Raw genomic sequence first — 18028 nt, 5'->3', positions numbered from 1 at the left:
CGTGTTCTCGCTCATTCCTGAACCTCACAACTGGTGCCATGATTTGGATGAGGCTTCCGGTTGCCCTCTTGGGTGGCCAGACCTCTTTCCCCTGACCAGACCACCGAGCTGCCATTTGACCCTCTGAAGGCTTCGGACCATCTCTGCCTGGTACCAGCTTTCATATTCACCACAATTCAGCCTTGTTCTTTCCTTCTGTCTCCTCCCTCCTTCTTGGTAAGTGTCCCTCTCGGGTTGGCCTGATCTTAGGTTTAATCCCTCCTTGTGAAAGCCATGCCAGCATGCCAGGCTACACCCCTTGGCTGCCTTTAGGCCCCAACCCCAGGTCTCAAGAAAGATGCACTCTTGACCCCTCAGGTCTCTTGCTCTCTGGTCTACCATACCACCTCGGGACACTCCCTCTCCCTCCCTCCCCCTCCTGAGCTCTCATCTTCCACTGCCAGCTGCTTTTGCCATCGGCAGAACAGTCGCCCATCTTGCCCACTAACAGGCTAAAAAGCTGTCAGTTGCGACCTTATGGCCTCTGCCCACATGGGAGGTGCAGGCCCCATTCACCCTAGTGGGCTGGGTGTGGGGGGGGTCATACTGGTGTCCTCTGTAAACCCAGCTTAAGCCCTAGTTTCTTTCTCCCACCTTTGCCTTGCTCTTTCTCTGTCTCCTCTCACTAGCCCTTTTACTATACTCTCACACTTCCATGGGGAACAAAACCTCCAAGCCACTTTATACCACCCCTCTGGCCTGTTTCCTTAAGAACCTAAAACCTCTACAACTATCGGACCACATCAAACCTTGCTGTCTAATCTTTCTCTGCAACTCTGCCTGTCCACAACATAAGCTGGACAATGGGGCCAAACGGCCTGAACAAGGCACTTTCAATTTCCAAATTCTCACTGATTTAGAAAACTTCTGCCAATATCCAAGCATTTTTAAGTCTGCGTGCACAACCTCCTCTCTGCTCTACCCGCTCTTCCTATCAGATCCTTCTGGCCAAGGTCATCCTCTGCTTTCCACCTGGACACAATAGTGGTCTGGCCCCAACAGCTCCTCTGTTTTCTCCAGCTCCCTCAGCCTCTCCAGAACCCCTCTCTGATGCCTACACCCCTCCTTCTCCCTTCATCTTTCTCCTGCTCTGTCTCCATGGGCCCCACCACCACCACCTCCCATCTCTGCTCTATCCCCTCCTACCCAGCATATTTGTTCTTGCAGGGATAGAATGTACCCTTTACGTGAGGTTGCAGGCACTGAAGCAATCATTCAAGTTCATGTACCTCTTTCCATGTCTGATTTATTCCAGTTGGAAAAATGTCTAGGGTCTTTCTCCACTGATCCAACTCACTATACCAAAGAATTCTGCTACCCCACCCCGGCCTATGACCTAACCTAGCATGATCTCTTTGTAGTTCTTTCCTACACTCTCATTCCTGATGAGTGAGAACTGTCTGGGTAGCCACTCAGGCTCATGTTGATGAGGCTCACTTAGGTGATAACACTCTCCCAGTGGGGATGCTTGCTGTCCCCAGAGAGGACCCTGACTGAGAATACCAAGCTAGCACTAACTCCCTAGGAAGGGTGGCCCATGATAGAATGATTCTGTGCCTCCTGGCTAGCCTCCAAAAGATATTCCCTAAGTCTGTCAATTTTGACAAACTCCAGATGCTTACCCAGAGGCCTAATGAAAACCCAGCTGAGTTTATGGGATACACCCAATACACTCACCTCGACCCTGCTTCCCAAGAGGGCATGGTAGCTCTCAATACCCATTTCCTGTTCCAATCTGCTCCTGACATCAGGAACAAACTTAAACACTTAGAAAAGGGCCCTCAAACTCCTCAGGGAGATCTGCTTGACCTGGCGTTTAGTTTTTAACAACAGAGGGGACCAGGAATGGACTGAGAGAGTGGCCAGAGACAGGCAGCAGTTCCATCTCCTGGCTGTGGCCCTGAGGCCTCCTCCAAAGAAGATGATGGGACCACCATGCTCACCACCTACTCTCTGCTTCAAGTGCAGCCACACTGGCCACTGGGCGAAAACCTGCTGCAGGCCACATCTGCTGCCAGGGCCCTGTCCTCAACGCGGACTTGCCAGACATTGGAAGGTTGACTGCCCTTCTTTGACTCAACTAGGTAGGTCAGCCCCTTCCCCTCATCCCCCACAAGAGCCAACTGCCAATCTTTTGCACCTGGCAGCCAAAGATTGATGGTGCCCTGGAACCTCAGCCCCCACTAACACTCTCCATATTAGAATAGAGGAGCCCAGGGTCACAGTCCAGCTGGCGGGAAGGCCTATCTTATTTGTGATCGACAGGGGTGCGGGGGTGGGGGGCAGTTGGTCAGCCCTGCCATCCTACTCTGGTAAGACTTTTCCCTCACAGATCTTGGTATCGGGTATTAATGGTCTATCCCACTGCCCATGCATCACTCTCCCCTTACCTTGTGTAGTCTGGGACACTCCCCTCTCCCATTCATTCCTCATAATACCCTCTTGTCCTGTTCCTTCTCCTGGGTTGAGATCTTATGCAAACACTCTCTCTCTCTCTCTCTCTAACTTACCACCCACACAATGTCTTCCTCCTCACGCTAACCCCCTCCTTTACAAAAAAGATCTGGGTTTCCCCTCCCTGCCTCTGAAGTTAATCCCAGGGTGTGGGACACTTCCTTGCCAGTGCTAGCCTCTCATTCCATGCCTATCCTCATCAGATTCAAAGATCCCACGTTTTCCCTGCTGCCCTCAATACCCAATCTCACTTAAACATCACCAAGTCTCAAACCTATTACTTCTCACCTGCTCCAACCTGGACTCCTTCACCCCACTCATTCCCCTTGCAATATTCAGATCTTGCCTGTTATTAAACCTGACGGGACCTACTGCTTAGTCCAAGACTAAGTCAGTGCTGCCGTTATGCCCATTCATCCAGTAGTCCCCAACCCTTATACTCTCCTCTCTCACATTCCCTCCTCCACTACTCATTTCTCAGTTCTTGACCTCAAAGATGCCTTCTTCTCCATCCCCCTCTACCCCGATTCCTACTATGTCTTTGCTTTCACCTGGGAAGACCCTGATACTCATGCTGCCTCTCAATTCACCTGGACTGTCTGTACCCAGGGTTTCAGAGACAGGCCCCACTTATTTGGTCAAGCTCTCTCCATTGACCTTTTGTCCCTGGATCTGTTACCCAGCACACTTTTACAGTATGTAGATGATCTTTTGCTCTGCTCACCCTCTCTTTCTCTATCTAAACTACATACTTACAAACTTCCTAACTTTCTTTAACCCAAGTGAGGTACCTGGGTTTTCTCCTTACCCCCACCTCACAACAACTCACCCTAGACCACAAACATCTTCACTCTCTCTCCCACCTACCTCTAAGGAAGAAATTCTCTCCTTTCTTGGCTTTGCTGCGTTCCTTAGGATGTGGATTCCAAATTTTACCCTCCTGGCAAAGCCTTTTTATGACAAGGTTAAGGGAAACCCTCATGAGCCCATAGACCCTAAGTCAGAGACAGATGCTGCTTCTCCTGCCTGCACGATGCCCTCTTGGAAGCTCCAGCCCTTGCAGGTCCAGACCTTCAGCAGCCTTTTCTTCTTTATTCCACAGAAAAGGGGGGGGTATGGCAGTGAGAGTCCTAGGTCAAATGAAGGCCCATCCTTTGCCCCTGTAGCCTCTCTCTCTCTAAACAACTAGAAACCTCTGTCCGGGGCTGGCAACCGTGCCTACTGCTCTTGCTGCAGCTGCTCGTCTGGCCCAAGACACAGAAACTCACTTTTGGACAACTCGCTGTCCTCTCCCCTATAGACTTAAAGATCCACTGTCTAACTCTTGCCTGTCTACTCTGACCCCATCTAAAATTCAACTTTTTCACATCATTTTCCTTGATAATCCTGACATCACACTTGACTCTTGCCCCCCCACTTAACCCTGCTACCCTCCTGCCTCTACCCAAACAACTTACACACTCCTACTTAGAGACCCTAGAGGAGCTCTCCTATCACAATCCTGGAATCTATCTCCTTTCCCCACCCCAATCACAGCTGGTATATAGACGGAAGCTCTTCTACTAACTCACAGGGCTCTTGGATAGCAGGGTATGCTACTGTCTCAGATGACCACATAACAGAGACTGGCCCATTGCCCTAGGGGAGTACATCCCAAAAGGCTGAGCTGGTAGCTCTCACTAGAGCCCTAACCTTGGCACAAGGCAAGACAGTTAACATCTATATTGACTCTAAATATGCTTTCCATATTCTACATCACCATGCTGCTATCCTCCACTAGAGGAACCCTCATTACTAATGGACCCCTTATCCTTAAACTGCTACATGCTTCCTATATTCCTACAAAAGTGGCTGTCATTACTGCAGGGGACAGCAGTCTCTAACTTCACTTGTGGCCAACGGAAACTCCTTTGCAGACAGAGTTGCCAGGGAATTCAGCCTCCACAGCATGCATTCAGCTTCAGCCTTTCTCCTTCATTCCTTCATACACCCAAGAACAGTACCAAACTCTAACAAAACTTGGCACTATTGCTGGACCACAACGCTGGCTACTCCTGGGGGACCTCTACTGATTGCCTGATCTCCAAGCTACTACCATCCTGACCTACCTACATAATCTATTTCATGTGGGTGCCCGCCCTCTACAAAGACTCCTGACCCCGCTCCTTTTCCATCCTTGCCTCTCCTCTTTAATCTCCTCCGTAACACACACTTGCTCACTCTGCACCAAGGCTTCTCTACAAGGGTGAGTCCATCCCCCTCCCTTTTTCCGACCTCACCAACACAGGGGCTCACTTCCTGGGGTAGACTGGCAGATAGATTTTACTCACATGGCTCCTCACAAAAAAAAAAAACAAAAAAAAAACTAAATACCTTCTCAATATAGTGGATACTTTCTCAGGGTGGGATGAAGCTTTTCCTACAAGAGAAACTGCAAATATAGTCGTCTCTTACATTCTTCAATCAATTCTGTCCCACTTTGGCCCTCCCCTTACCATTCAATCAATGGACCAGCCTTCATGTCCAAGGTAACCCAGGAAGTATCCAGAGCCCTGGGGATAAACTGGAAACTCCATATTTCGTATAGGCCTCAGTCCTCAGGCCAAATAGAAAAAGCAAATGCCATTCTCAAAACTCACCTGTCTAAACTGACTTGTGAAGTTCACCTGTCCTGGCCCCAGCTCCTCCCACTTGCCTTCGCTTGAATCAGAGCCACTCCTTGGGCCCCCTCACTCCTTAGCCTTTTTGAACTCATGTATGGGTGCCCCTTCCTGTTAAACAACCTCCCCCCACTACCAGAAGCCCCTCTCCATGGGTACTTACCAGCTTTCATCTTTATCTGGAAACTACCCCCCCCAACAGGCTGACCACCTTCTACCACCCCTACCACCAGAGGGAGCCACAGCTCTCTCACTTAACACTGAAGATCAACTCTACCTCAGTCTTGTCCACAGGGTCTCCAGCTGCTTTGGACTGGACCTCATCTGGTGATCCTAACTACCCGCATGGCTGCAAAGCTTCAAGGCCCCCCCCACTTGGACGCACCTATCACAACTAAAGAGTCAAACCATCTCTGTCCTACTCTACTCCATCAGGGATAAGAACACCACCACCCCAGCGGGCCCTCCTAAACTAAAACTCTCGTGTTCCCACTCTTGCCAATCCCAGAATGTTCCACTTGACACTAATGCCCCTCTGCCTCATCTCTCTTGCCCCAAGCCCTCTATCCATTGCCTCTAAGTGCTCATCCCCCGCTCCCCATTTGTGCCTGGCGTTTTTATGTAGTAGCTGTTGACAAGGAAAACAAGCTCCTTAATTCTTCCTTCTGTCCTCTCACAGGGTGTGTGGAGCCCATCTCCATCACCTTCTATCACAGGTGTTGCCAACAACTGCCCTGAAGCCAGCTCAGTACAGGAATGGTATGAGAGAAGTCTCTGCTTCACTCAGGACCAAGTCGTGACAGCATGCTACGCCGGCTCCGCTGGAGGGTGCTCACTACTGATCTCCCCACCCTGTCGGCACCACTACTTCCACCCAACTAAATCCTATGGCATCCAACCACCACAGCTCAAATCTCCAGGGGTACTCACAGTTTTTTCCATCACAGACCCATGGGACCAAAAGTGGGTAGATGGGATGGTAGAGGTGGCAACCCAATACACTACAGGCTCTCATTGTGGGGACCAAATAGAAATATTTAGATCCATTCAAAATGCCCCTAAGACTGCCCCAAATGGCCATATTCAGACAGTTATGGACATCAAATGGTCATGGCAAGCTCCAGGAAGATCTGCAGGATCTAACCTTCTCTACCACCCCCTGGATGTTCACCCTTAATTCTTCTCTCTCCCTCCTCAATCATCTCAATCTTACCAATCACACTGCCTGCTTCCTGTGTGCTTGCCTTGAGCACCCCTCATTACTGCAGCCCCCCTGTTCAGTGTCACCTCAGGCTCAGACACTCCCTGCTTCCGGCATCCTCTCTCCAAGCTCCCTATCCCACTCTCTCTTTCAAACTGCCTGGATTGCTGGCATGAGGACATTTCTCAATGTTGGTTGGGAACTTTCAGGAATAACTCTACTGTGACAAACCACACCTTACCTAAGGTAATTTATTTCTGGTGTGACTCCACGCTGTAAACTTGCATTTTTCCAAAAACGCACTCGGGCCCTTGCACCCCAGTTGCTGGCAGTCCTTCCTAAGCAGGCTCATCATTACACAAGAGCTGTCCACCTGCCTGTGATGGTAGGGGTAAGCCTGGCAGCCTCTATAGCTGCCATAGGACTGGATACAGCAGGCCTGAGCTACAGCCTAATCTCTTATGAAAGGCTTTCTACAGAACTGAGCATTGCAGTCCGGGGATCCACTGAGGCCCGGCAACTGCTACAAGAGCAACTTACTTCTCTGGCCTCAGTCGTGCTACAGAATGGTGGAGCCCTAGACCTCTTGGCAGCTGACAGGGAGGGACCTGCCTTTTTCTGAATGAGGAATGCTGTTACTATGTTGTCTGACCAAGCAAGATAAAGGTGGAAATCATAAAACTAAAATATCTGGCTGACCAGCTTTGGGTACTAACACCAACTGGGACAGTCTGCCCTTAGCTATTGCCACCCTATATCTGGACTATTCTTTTTTTTTTTAAATTATTTATTTATTTATTTGAGAGTGACAGACAGAGGGAGAGAGAGAGAATGGGCACGCCAAGGCTTCCAGCCACTGCAAACGAACTCCAGACGCGTGTGCCCCCTTGTGCATCTGGCTAAAGTGGGACCTGGGGAACTGAGCTTCGAACCGGGGTCCTTAGGCTTCACAGGCAAGCGCTTAACCGCTAAGCCATCTCTCCTGCCCTGAACTATTCTTGCTGCTTGCTCTGGCCCCCTGCCTTCTGAGATGCATCCAAAATCAGGTGGACCAATTCACCCACTGAAAATTCAACCAACTTGTACTGACCTGTCACCCCTTTATCTCCTACCAGCCTTTAGCCACCCAGGAACTGTCTCCTTATCACCTTCCCTGAAGGCAGACTCATCCACATTATCCATCCTCTCCCATAAGAGCTCCTTGCCCCCCACGATCAGCATGAAGACACTAAAGAAGACAAAAACTATGGTCCCTTGTCATTAGCAAATGGCTGGAATGTTAGGTCAAGATGGGTTCCCCAAAATGGAGTCACCAAAGACAGCCACAAACACAAGGAAGTGGGTCATCCACATTCTTCAAGAAACCGCCCAGCCATTATCCCTTCCTTGCCTAATAATGCTCCCCCACAGGTTATGATTTCCTGCCCCCATTATCTTTTAAGTCACCTGTTCACTGTTCTGGTGTCACACCCTGTCTATCTTAGATCTTCCGCAAAGAAACCTTTTTTAAAAACTTTTCCCTTCCTCACTTTCTCCCAACTGAAGAGCTCTATACAGCTCAATGTCTGGAATCTCAGGTTGACTGTACTCTACTCTTAAGAGTCAGTCCTGACAGCTTGTGTTTTTCCCAAATAAAAGCTTCCATCTTTGCCTCAGAGTGGTCTGGCTCACTCCCGTTCGGGGAGGTGGGGGGGACGCTTCAGAGCCAGGGAATGTTATCAGGTCTGCAAAACATTTCGGGAAAGAGACAGAACCAACCAAGAATATAATTCATACCTGGGAAAGGGCCATGTCTGATTCCTCTTTCTTTCCTCTTCTTCTAGGCCTTTTTCTCAGGAATGGTCTTGACAGGTGGACCCTGAGTGTTGAAAATACTCTGTTTTAACAGGGCGTGGCGGTGCACGTCTTTAATCCCAGCCCTCGGGAGGCAGAGGTAGGAGGATCACCATGAGTTCGAGGCCACCCTGAGACTATATACTGAATTCCAGGTCAGACTGGGCTAGAGTGAAACTCTACCTCGGGGGAAAAAACAAAAAAGAGAGAGAGAATACACCGTTTTAGGCTAAGAGTCAACAACCCCCTTCTGGCCACACCACTCCCCCTCGCCGGCACACGCACAGGGGAGCCCCCACGCGTCCAAGGCAATCCTGCCCTGCCCACCTGACAGAGGGGATGCGGGGTGCAGAGAGGCCGGGCAGGGAGCTCTCTGCCCTGTCCTTTCGGAGTCCGGGGCTCTCCTGGCCAAGCCCACGCCTTCTCCCCTTGCGGCGGGATGTGGGCAAGACCGCACGCGGCCCGCAAGGCACGGAGCCGGCCGCAGCACCTCTCCACGCTCCCTTCCGCGCCGCTCCCTTCGCCTCACCGAGGGTGCGCCGCGGGCTGCCGGGCGGAAGGCCTCGGCTGGGACGCCAGGGGACGGCCTCACCCCCGGGCGGGGCAGGACCGGCTCCGGCGCTCGCCAAGCCGGCTCCGAGACGAAAACGCGGACAGCACTCTCCAGCCGCGGAGAGGACAGCTCGGTCCACTTCCGGGCCTCCAAAGGGAACCCGGCCGAGGGCGCCGGCAGCGGCGTGCTTACGTGAGGCGGGCGTGCTTACGTGGGGCGGGGCCTGCGCGCGGCGGGGCCTGAGTGGGGCGGGGCCTAGGCAGCGGGAGGCGGGGCCTAGGCAGCGGGGGCGGGGCCTAGGCAGCGGGAGGCGGGGCCGGGGCTGGCCGTCCTACTGAAGAGCAGACTGCAGTGCGGCTTCCCGCAAGCGCAAAACTTGCATAGCTCGCTGGACAGAAAAGTGGCCACCCCCTGGTCAGCTGCTGGAACCTTAGGGCTCATTGTCCCTCTCCACAATAAGCATTAGTTGTTGATGGTTTCTCTTTCTTCCCCGCCCCTCCCTCTCTTTATACGCGCTTCAAGGTAGGATCTCACTTTAGCTCAGGCTGACCTGGAATTCCCTCTGTAGTTTCAGGGTGGCTTTGAACTTACGACGCTCCTCCTACCTCTGCCTCCCAAGTGCTGGGATTAAAGGCCTGAGCCACCACACCCGGCTTGTAACTATTTTTAAACAAGGACTTTTAAGGTCTCATACAAATTGGGTTTCTCTCTTGTTTTTGAAATGGGAGATTGAATCTAAAACCTTGGATGTGGTAGGCAAGTGCTCCACCTAATTATATCTCCAGTCTATTTATTTATTTTATTGATGTGATCTCACTAAGTCGTTCAGCCTAGCTTAGAACTCATCATTTAGCCAAAACAGACCTTGAACTTACTATCTTCTTGTTTCAGTTTCCTACCTAGCTGGGATAACAGGCCCACACCACCAGGCCAAGCTGTTTCTCCACACTTTGATGGTTTTAAGTTTATGGTGACTCTTGAAGCTGTGTTCAGCCTGTTTTAAGCTTGTATTTCAGACAGTTAAAAAGAAAAGAGCAGGGCTGGAGAGATGGCTCTGCAGTTAAAGCACATGCTTGTAAAGTTTAACAACCCAGGTCCAGTTCTCCCGTTCCCACGAAAACCAGATGCATAGTGGCTCATGCACCTAGAGGCTCTGGAACACCTGTTCTCTCTCTTCTCCCTCTCTCTCTTTGTCTCTCTTCTGTTTCTCTCTGCTTGCAAATAAGTAAATAAAGATTTATTTATTTATTTTACTTTTAAGAAAAGAGTAGCTAGGAATGTAGCTCAGTTGGTAAAGCAAATGCAAGGATGTAGGGTCAATTCTCAGTAGTGCAAAACGTAAAGTGAAAGTAGTGCCATGGACACTTACATGGGAACCTGAGATGCTTTCTCAATCAACTGAAAACCACTAAAGTCAGAGGGTCTGCGCAAGCCAGTGCAGGAAGGACTGCATCTTGAATAATAAAACTAAAATGTGACATGCAAAACTGCCCGGATGGAATGAACAATTAATTTCATGAACACTTCCACAGAATATCATTTCTGTTCCCCTTGTCTTGGGAGGCTGACACCTTAACCCTGACCTCATTTATAGAGAGTCCATGGGCCAAGACAAGGGCTGTGGTGTAGAAGTATGAAATAATTGTTGTACATGTACCAACACACTGTCTGTACAATATGGCCCTTTATGGGCTATGCATTAAGTAAATGTCTCACGGAAATTAACAAGTGTTGCACCTAGAAGAAAGAAATGTCCTCAGCATTCTGGAAATGCAAGCAACAGTACAAGAGTATCAGAAGGATAGAGGAGGGTGTTACTTAGTGGTTGAACTTGAATATGCTTCTTCTCTGTTTCATTGTATTGTGTTTGGTTGGTTTGCTTTGCGACCAGGCTACATCCCATAGCCCAGGTGGATTTGAAACTCGCCATGTATCCAAGGCTAGCCTAAGACTTCTGATCCACTTGTCTGACCTTAAAGTGGTGGGATTACAGATATATACCTGGCTTTTGTTTTGTTTTGATCTTAGTTAAAGCCAAGTATGGTTAGGCTTTTGGTGAGTTTATATTTACTGTCTTGTCATGGTGACTTCAATCAATCAATTTGTTGTAACTTGATTAGAAGGAACATGAATTTGATGCAACCCTAAGCATACTTCAAACTATGTTGATGAGCCAAAGTATTGCTTGGGCAGGGCCACCTCAGTTTACATGTGATATACTAACAAGGAATGCTACTTGGCCAGGTTCCTGTGATACTGGTTGAGGTGTCAGGTAGTGTTTTTTTTGTTAATATGTCACTGAAGAGACTCAAAACTCATCAAAGCAGAAACTAAGAGGATGCAGAGCACTCAACACAAAAGACATAATCTGCACACCAAGACTCAGGGAACATTGTAGAAGGGAGGCTGAAAGATTGTAAGTGCCATAGGAAGTGAAGTTGTATCCTGAGGCATTGTCCTTACCACAGAGACTGACTGGTGCATTGATGACCCCACAGTGAATACCAATAACCACTGAAGAGGGCCGTCAGTGGAATGGGGGAAGAAGGGATATAATAATAACCAATGAGAATATGACCAATATATAACATGTTCTTATAATAAAGTTCATAATTTAAAAAAATTTTAAGAGCACTACTTGATAAACTCTTTGAAGATCTGCATGTCAGCCCACATAGGAAATTTCTTTTCTTTCTTTCTTTCTTTTTTTTTTTTCAATGTGGGGGTCTCACTAGCCCAAACTGACCTAGAACTCACTGTAATCCCAGGCAAGCCTCAAACTCACATAGATCCTCCTCCCTCTGCCTCCCAGTTCTGGAATTACAGCTGTGGCCTCTTGTTTTGTTAACATGTATTTGCTGATGATTGTTTTGTTTTGTGTGTGTTTTGAAATAGGTTGGCCTTGAGCTCATTATGTAATTTAAGACTAACCTTGAATTTATGATCTCCTTGCCTCAGGCACCTGAGTGCTGACACTATAGACATGTGTCATCATCATGCTAAGATGGGGGAATTCATAAGAATATTCTAGAGCTTGGCTTCATTCCCTACCACAGGAAAAAAAGAATTGGGTACAGGAGCAACTTGTTCTATACAACAGATGATGAAAACTAAGCTGCTATGTTTACCTACCCCTCGAACTAAATAGGACAATTATCATTTGGTTGGTCTGTTTGGAGTTTGAAGCGGACATGGTCCACACTTAGGAATGTTGCTAGCCACTATCTGTAAAAGGCCATATTTAAGTGAAGGTCTGAACAAAAGCCTGTCATATCTGGATGGCTAAAAGCAGCATCACTCATCATCCTTTTGGACCCCTATAATCCAGATTCAGCCATGATTTTGGCAGGGTCTGCCAAACATTGCTATATCATATGTTGAAGCTTGTTGTAACAAGCTGTGTGCACCACCTTACAGCTGTTGCTGGGACCTGAAAGTTTCTGGGTGCTACAGGATTATTGATACCTGTTGAGATCCATTGCCATTACTGTTGCTAAGGATGACTTAGCCTTTCCAATATCACTTGAAGATAATCCAGGAACATTTAGTACTCGTCATGTGTGGGGTGAAGAACCGCTCTGATAAGGAATGCAGACAAGTTACATAATACAATGAGGATTATTTATACAAGAACACGACGCAAAGGGGACTGCCAGGGGGCAGCCACTTTATACACAAGTGGTGGTCTCTGTCCTTGAACACTATCACTGGAACGACCCAAATTACTTCCAGACATGCACTTCTTTCATCTAAAAGATGGAAACCTATTAGACTGACAGGAAAAAGCAGTATGTCTCTGATGAGCAGGATCTATTGTAGGATGGTCTGATTTCCCCCTTAGAAATGGCACACTTATGGAGAACTTAATTAAGAATGACCACTCATTTAAGTCCTGAGTTAAGGAAATAATATTCTGGGGTCAAAAAATGTGTAGCCAGGGCTGGAGAGATGGCTTAGCGGTTAAGCGCTTGCCTATGAAGCCTAAGGCTCCTGGATGCTTGATGCTCAGTCACATGAACTCAAAATCATCAGTTCACCCAAAGGTCAGTATCACTTTGGGACGCCTTGGCTCTTCCTAGTGCATCAGGAAGAGGATGACCACAGCTAAGCACAGGCAGACAGCTTGTTGCAGCCTCCTCTCTCGTGCCAAAGCCTCAACTAGCAGGTAGAGCAATTGTCCCTTCCTCCCGTGCTGTCTACTGTTCCCGGCCGTCGTCTGCCACACGCCCAAGCTCAGGAAGGCTCTTTGCTCTTTCCTTTGCAGGGCATCAGCTCTCTCTCTCTCCAGTCTCATCATTGTCACCAAGGCTCTTGGCATATATAGAATCAGATCGAACATTAATGCAAACCAAGCTTGAATGATGCTCATACAAGGCATGAGACAGGATATATGACCCAAAAGGCTTCATTGGTGTTTTCCTTTCCTTTTCTTTTCTTTCTTTTTTTTTCTTTTTTTTTTTTTTTGAGGTGGGGGTCTCACTCTAGCCCAGGCTGACCTGGAATTCACTATGGAGTCTCAGGGCGGCTTCAAATTCACTGCAATCCTCCTACCTCTGCCTCCCAAGTGCTGGGATTAAAGGCATGTGCTACCATGTCCGGCTTCTTTTTTTTCCTTCTTTCGTTTCGTTTTTTGAGGCAAGCCCAACACACTGGCAATTTTTTTTTTTTCTATGTGAGAGAGTAAGAGCAAGAGAGAGAGAGATAGGGAGAGAACTGGTGTGCCAGGGCCTCCAGCCACTGCAATCAGACTCCAGACATGTGCGCCCCCTGGGTGCCTGTGCAACCGTGAGCTCTCGCGTCACTGTGGTCTATCTTACGTGGGGCCTGGAGAACTGAGCATGGGTCCTGAGGCTTTGCAGGCAGGTACCTTAGCCACTAAGCCATCTCTCCAGGCCTATTGGTATTTTATATAGGACAGTGACAGCTTGAAGGGCATATGTCTTTATCCAAGCCTCTTTCTCTCCTACAGGCCCACAGATACTTTCATACCAACAGAGTTCACCTGTCCCTTTATGCTTTGAAAGTGACAGATCTTGTGAAGCAATAAGGCCCAATGAAGTCTCACTGAAACGGACCTTGACTGTGTGGTGCTCTGCAATTTCTACAAACCAGAAAGGACAAAAACTTAGACTCAATGCTGGAGACCTCTTCACTTGGTACAAAAATGGCAGGTACTGTGGATGAAGATATCAGATAGCCAAACACTTCCAGAATTGGAGAAAGTCATACCAATCGGTGAGCAGACCATATACGAAATCATTAAATATGCTAATTAAAAAATTATTTTAAGCCAGGCATGGTGGTGCAGGCCTTTAATCCTAGCACTTGGGAGGCAGAGATAGGAGGATCACTGAGAGTTTGAGGTCACCCTGAGACTACACAGTTAATTCCAGGTCAGCCTGGACCAGAGTGAGACCCTACCTTGAAAAACCAAAAAAAAAAAAAAAAAAAAAAAAAATTTATTTTGTCACATTAAAATATTTTATTTAATTGTTGAGGTTTCCTTTCCATTGCTGTGACAAACATCTGACAAGAGGCAGCTTATGGGAGGAAGGCGTTTATTTCTGGCTTACAGATTCCACGGAAACATCAAGGGTGGAGGAAGCTCTCTTTAACATCCACAGCAGAGAAAAACAATTGACAGCAGCAGTGAGCATCAACAGCCAGAGCTCAAAACTGGCTCTTTACACCTAGTAGGGCTGTATTCAGGATCTGTCATCTGTCCCTGGTGACATACTTCTTCCTCAACAGGACGCCTCCTGATGGAGACTTTAGTCATAAGGCCAACCTTAATCAAAACATCTCAAGCCATGGCAGGCATACATTTACATTCAAACCACCACCTTAATTTTAGTCTACAAATTCAAAAGCCTACAAAGCACACAAAAAGAATAATGATAAGCAAGTTTCAAACACAGACTGTCCCAGGTATGATGAGAAATGACTATAATGTTGCCCCTAGGGAGAGAGAGGAATGAGGTTCATAAATTCAAGGTCATCCTTGCATGGCAAGTTTTAGGTCAGCCTCTGCTATATGAGACCCTCTCTGATGTGTGGTCAAGAAGGCATCTTTATGGTCTTAAATTAGGGAAACAGATGTAAACTAAAAATGTCTTTCCAATGAGAAATGAATAATAAAGAATAAAGTAGCTGTATGGCAATATGACCTCTTATCAAAATATATCAAAAATTATTTAATAAATCATTGTTGAATATTTCTTTTTTTTTTTTAAGGGAGGGTCTCAATCTAACTCAGGATGACCTGAAATTCACTATGTAGTCTAAGGGTGGCCTCAAACTCATAGTGATCCTCCTACCTCTGCCTCCCAAGTGCTGGGATTAAAGACATGAGCCACCAACGCTCAGCTTGAATACTTATTTTTTAATTACTATTTATATTTATTGTTCATTATTAAATAAGTCCTATTCCATACTCACCACTCTGTTGGAAAATGAATGCTTGACAGGGAGCCTTCTAATGTTCTCAAGAAATGATTCAGGGGCTGGAGAGATTGCTTAGTGGTTAAGTGCTTGCCTGTGAAGCCTAAGGACCCCAGTTCGAGGCTCGATTCCCCAGGACCCACGTTAGCCACATGCACAAGGGGGTGCATGTGTCTAGAGTTGGTTTGCAGTGGCTGGAAGCCCTGGCATGCCCATTCTCTCTCTCTCTGCCTCTTTCTCTGTCTGTAGTTCTCAAATAAATAAATAAAATAAACAACAAAATTTTTTTTTAAAAAAGAAATGATTCAAAAAAGGATAGCAAAAATATACAACATATGTGTTCATATAATGCACTAATCCCCAATCCCAGCAAGTAGGAACCAAGGTTATGCTGCCTCCCCTAGTCTATTATATTGGTATGTATATCTATTTTGGTCCAGTACAGTGCTGCCTTTGTCACTAGGGCTCTGTATTTTTTAAAATTATTTTTATTTATTTATTTGACAGAGAAAGAAGGAGGGAGAGGGAGAGAGAGAATGGGTGCTCTAGGGCTTCCAGCCACTGCAAAGAAACTCCAGACGCATGCGCCCCTTTGTGCATCTGGCTGACGTGGGTCCTGGGGAATCACCTGGGTCCTTTGGCTTTGCAGGCAAATGCCTTAACTGCTAAGCCATCCCTCCAGCCAAGGGCTTTGTATTTTTAATGTGAACCCTGATGGCTATTAAAGTTTCTTCTTAGGAATTTCTTTACTATTTACCAGGGGAACTGGTAGCTTATCATTTTCAATTGTTTTTATAAACTTTCAAAAAAATTCCTGCCTGGTTTCTTCATGACCCCATATTCATTCAAAGGTGGGGATATGAGGTGAGTAGATTTGTGAAGGGGAAGGTGGGAGATGCAGGGATTTATCATGGCTTATTGTCTATAATTATGGAACTTGTCAGTACAAATGTTTAAAAGAGGGATTTTGTTTATTTTTCAAGTATTTGTGTAGCTTCTGAAGCTCCTCTTGTGGTTGTTTTCTAGTTTGCATCCACAGTGGTCTGATAGGATATGAGGAATTTTCTTGATATTTTGTATTTGTTAAAGTTTTATTTGTGACCTATGAAGAGGTCAATTATGGAAAATGTTCTAAGTACTACCAAGAAGGATACTTACATTCTAAATTTGCATGGAGTGTTCTATAGATGCCTGTTAAATCCAGTGGCCTATGGTATAATTTATGGTATGAAAGTCTCCCCATTACTGTTATGCCAGGACCTATGTGACCCTTTATGCAAGTTTCAATTGAGAGCCTCAATGTTTGGTGCATAAATGTTTACAACTGTTGTTTTCTTTTTTATTATTTTGTGTAAGTATATATGTGTGTATGTAGACATGCATATGCCATAGCATGCATGTGGAGATCAGAGGAGCCAGAAGACAAATTTGGGGGGCTTCTACTGTCTTTCCACCTTTTTGCTGCTTGTGGTTGTGAGCTTCCAGATTCATCTGAACCTACCTCCCATTGCCATGGGCATGTAGAAATTACAGACACATAGCCACTTGGTGCCTAGCATTATTACTTGAGAACTGAGGCTCTAACTAAGGTCATCAGCAGGCTTGTAAGTGAGCCATCTCCCAGGGCCCTGTTATGACTTCTTGATAAATTGTTTCTTTTATGAATATGGAGTAACTCTCTTTTTCTCATTTGACTAATTCTGGATTGAAATCTACTTTGTCAGATATAAGAATTGCTATGCCTGTGTGGTGGTTTAGATTCAGGTGTCCCCCATAAACTTAGATATTCTGAATGCTAGGTTCCCAGCTGATGGAGGTTTGGGAATTAACGCCTCCTGGAGGCAGTGCATTGTTGGGGATGGGCTTATGGTTATTAAAGCCAGTGTCCCCTTACCAATGTTTGGCACACTCTCCTGTTCCTGTTGTCCACCTTATGTTGGCCAGGAGGCGATGTCCACTCTGCTTTTGCCATCATTTCCCCTGCCATCATAGAGCTACTCCTCCTGTCTGGAAGCCAAAACAAACCCCCTTTCCCACAAGCTGCTCTTGGTCGGGTGATTTCTGCCAGCAATGTGAACCTGACTGCAACAGCCTGCTTGTTCACAGTTTCCATTTTCTCAGTACATTGGTTTCCATCCTTTTGACCTGAGACAGGAGAAAGCTAGTTTTTTTTTGGTTTTTTTTTTTTTGTTTGTTTGTTTTGTTTTTCAAGGTAGGGTCTCACTCTGGCCCAGACTGACCTGGAATTCATTATGGAGTCTCAGGGTGTCCTTGAACTCATGGCGATCCTCCTACCTCTGCCTCCCAAGTGCTGGAATTAAAGGTGTGCGCCACCACGCCCGGCTGCTAGTTTTTTTTTTTTTTAAAGGCAGTTTTCAGGTAGAGATCAAAGCTCAAAGAGAACCATGAGATGCCAGCACAAAAAAAAAACGGAATTTGTGTCTGACTGAGGCTGATCTATAGTGCCCCTGCTGCCCAGTCTAGCACACTACCTAGACAGACATCCCTGGATGGGCTGACCCAGGTATCTACACTCAATCTACAACCAGGTCTTCCCCTTGCCTATAAAGGCTCCTGTCTTCTTCCTGTAGCAAACTGCCAGCTCAGCTCAGCTCAGCTCACAGCTCAGCCCAGCTCTGCTTTGCTTCTCTGCTTGGCCCGCCTTCATCTCTTTGTTCAGACCACAAGGATACATGTGAGTCCAGCTTCCCCTTCACCCACTCTGGCTGAGTGGGGTGGAAAGAGCATAAAACTGTTTCTCAGTCTGGATGGCTTTTCTGCTCGTCTCTGCTTTATACTTGGGGTAATTTCTCTCTTTGATTACATGCATGATTTTCCTCTGGTTTC

The 18028-nt window shown here is 47.0% G+C and overlaps 1 pseudogene; it reads right to left on the bottom strand.

Moving 5' to 3' along the window:
- Positions 1-8863, bottom strand: part of LOC101596877 — a 29931-nt pseudogene extending 21068 nt beyond the window's left edge.
- Positions 8864-18028: the final 9165 nt, after the last annotated feature.

The sequence above is a fragment of the Jaculus jaculus genome, chromosome 14 (assembly GCF_020740685.1).
Source record: "Jaculus jaculus isolate mJacJac1 chromosome 14, mJacJac1.mat.Y.cur, whole genome shotgun sequence".
In the NCBI taxonomy this organism is placed as follows: domain Eukaryota; kingdom Metazoa; phylum Chordata; class Mammalia; order Rodentia; family Dipodidae; genus Jaculus; species Jaculus jaculus.
This window is presented reverse-complemented; position numbering and strand designations above follow the sequence as displayed.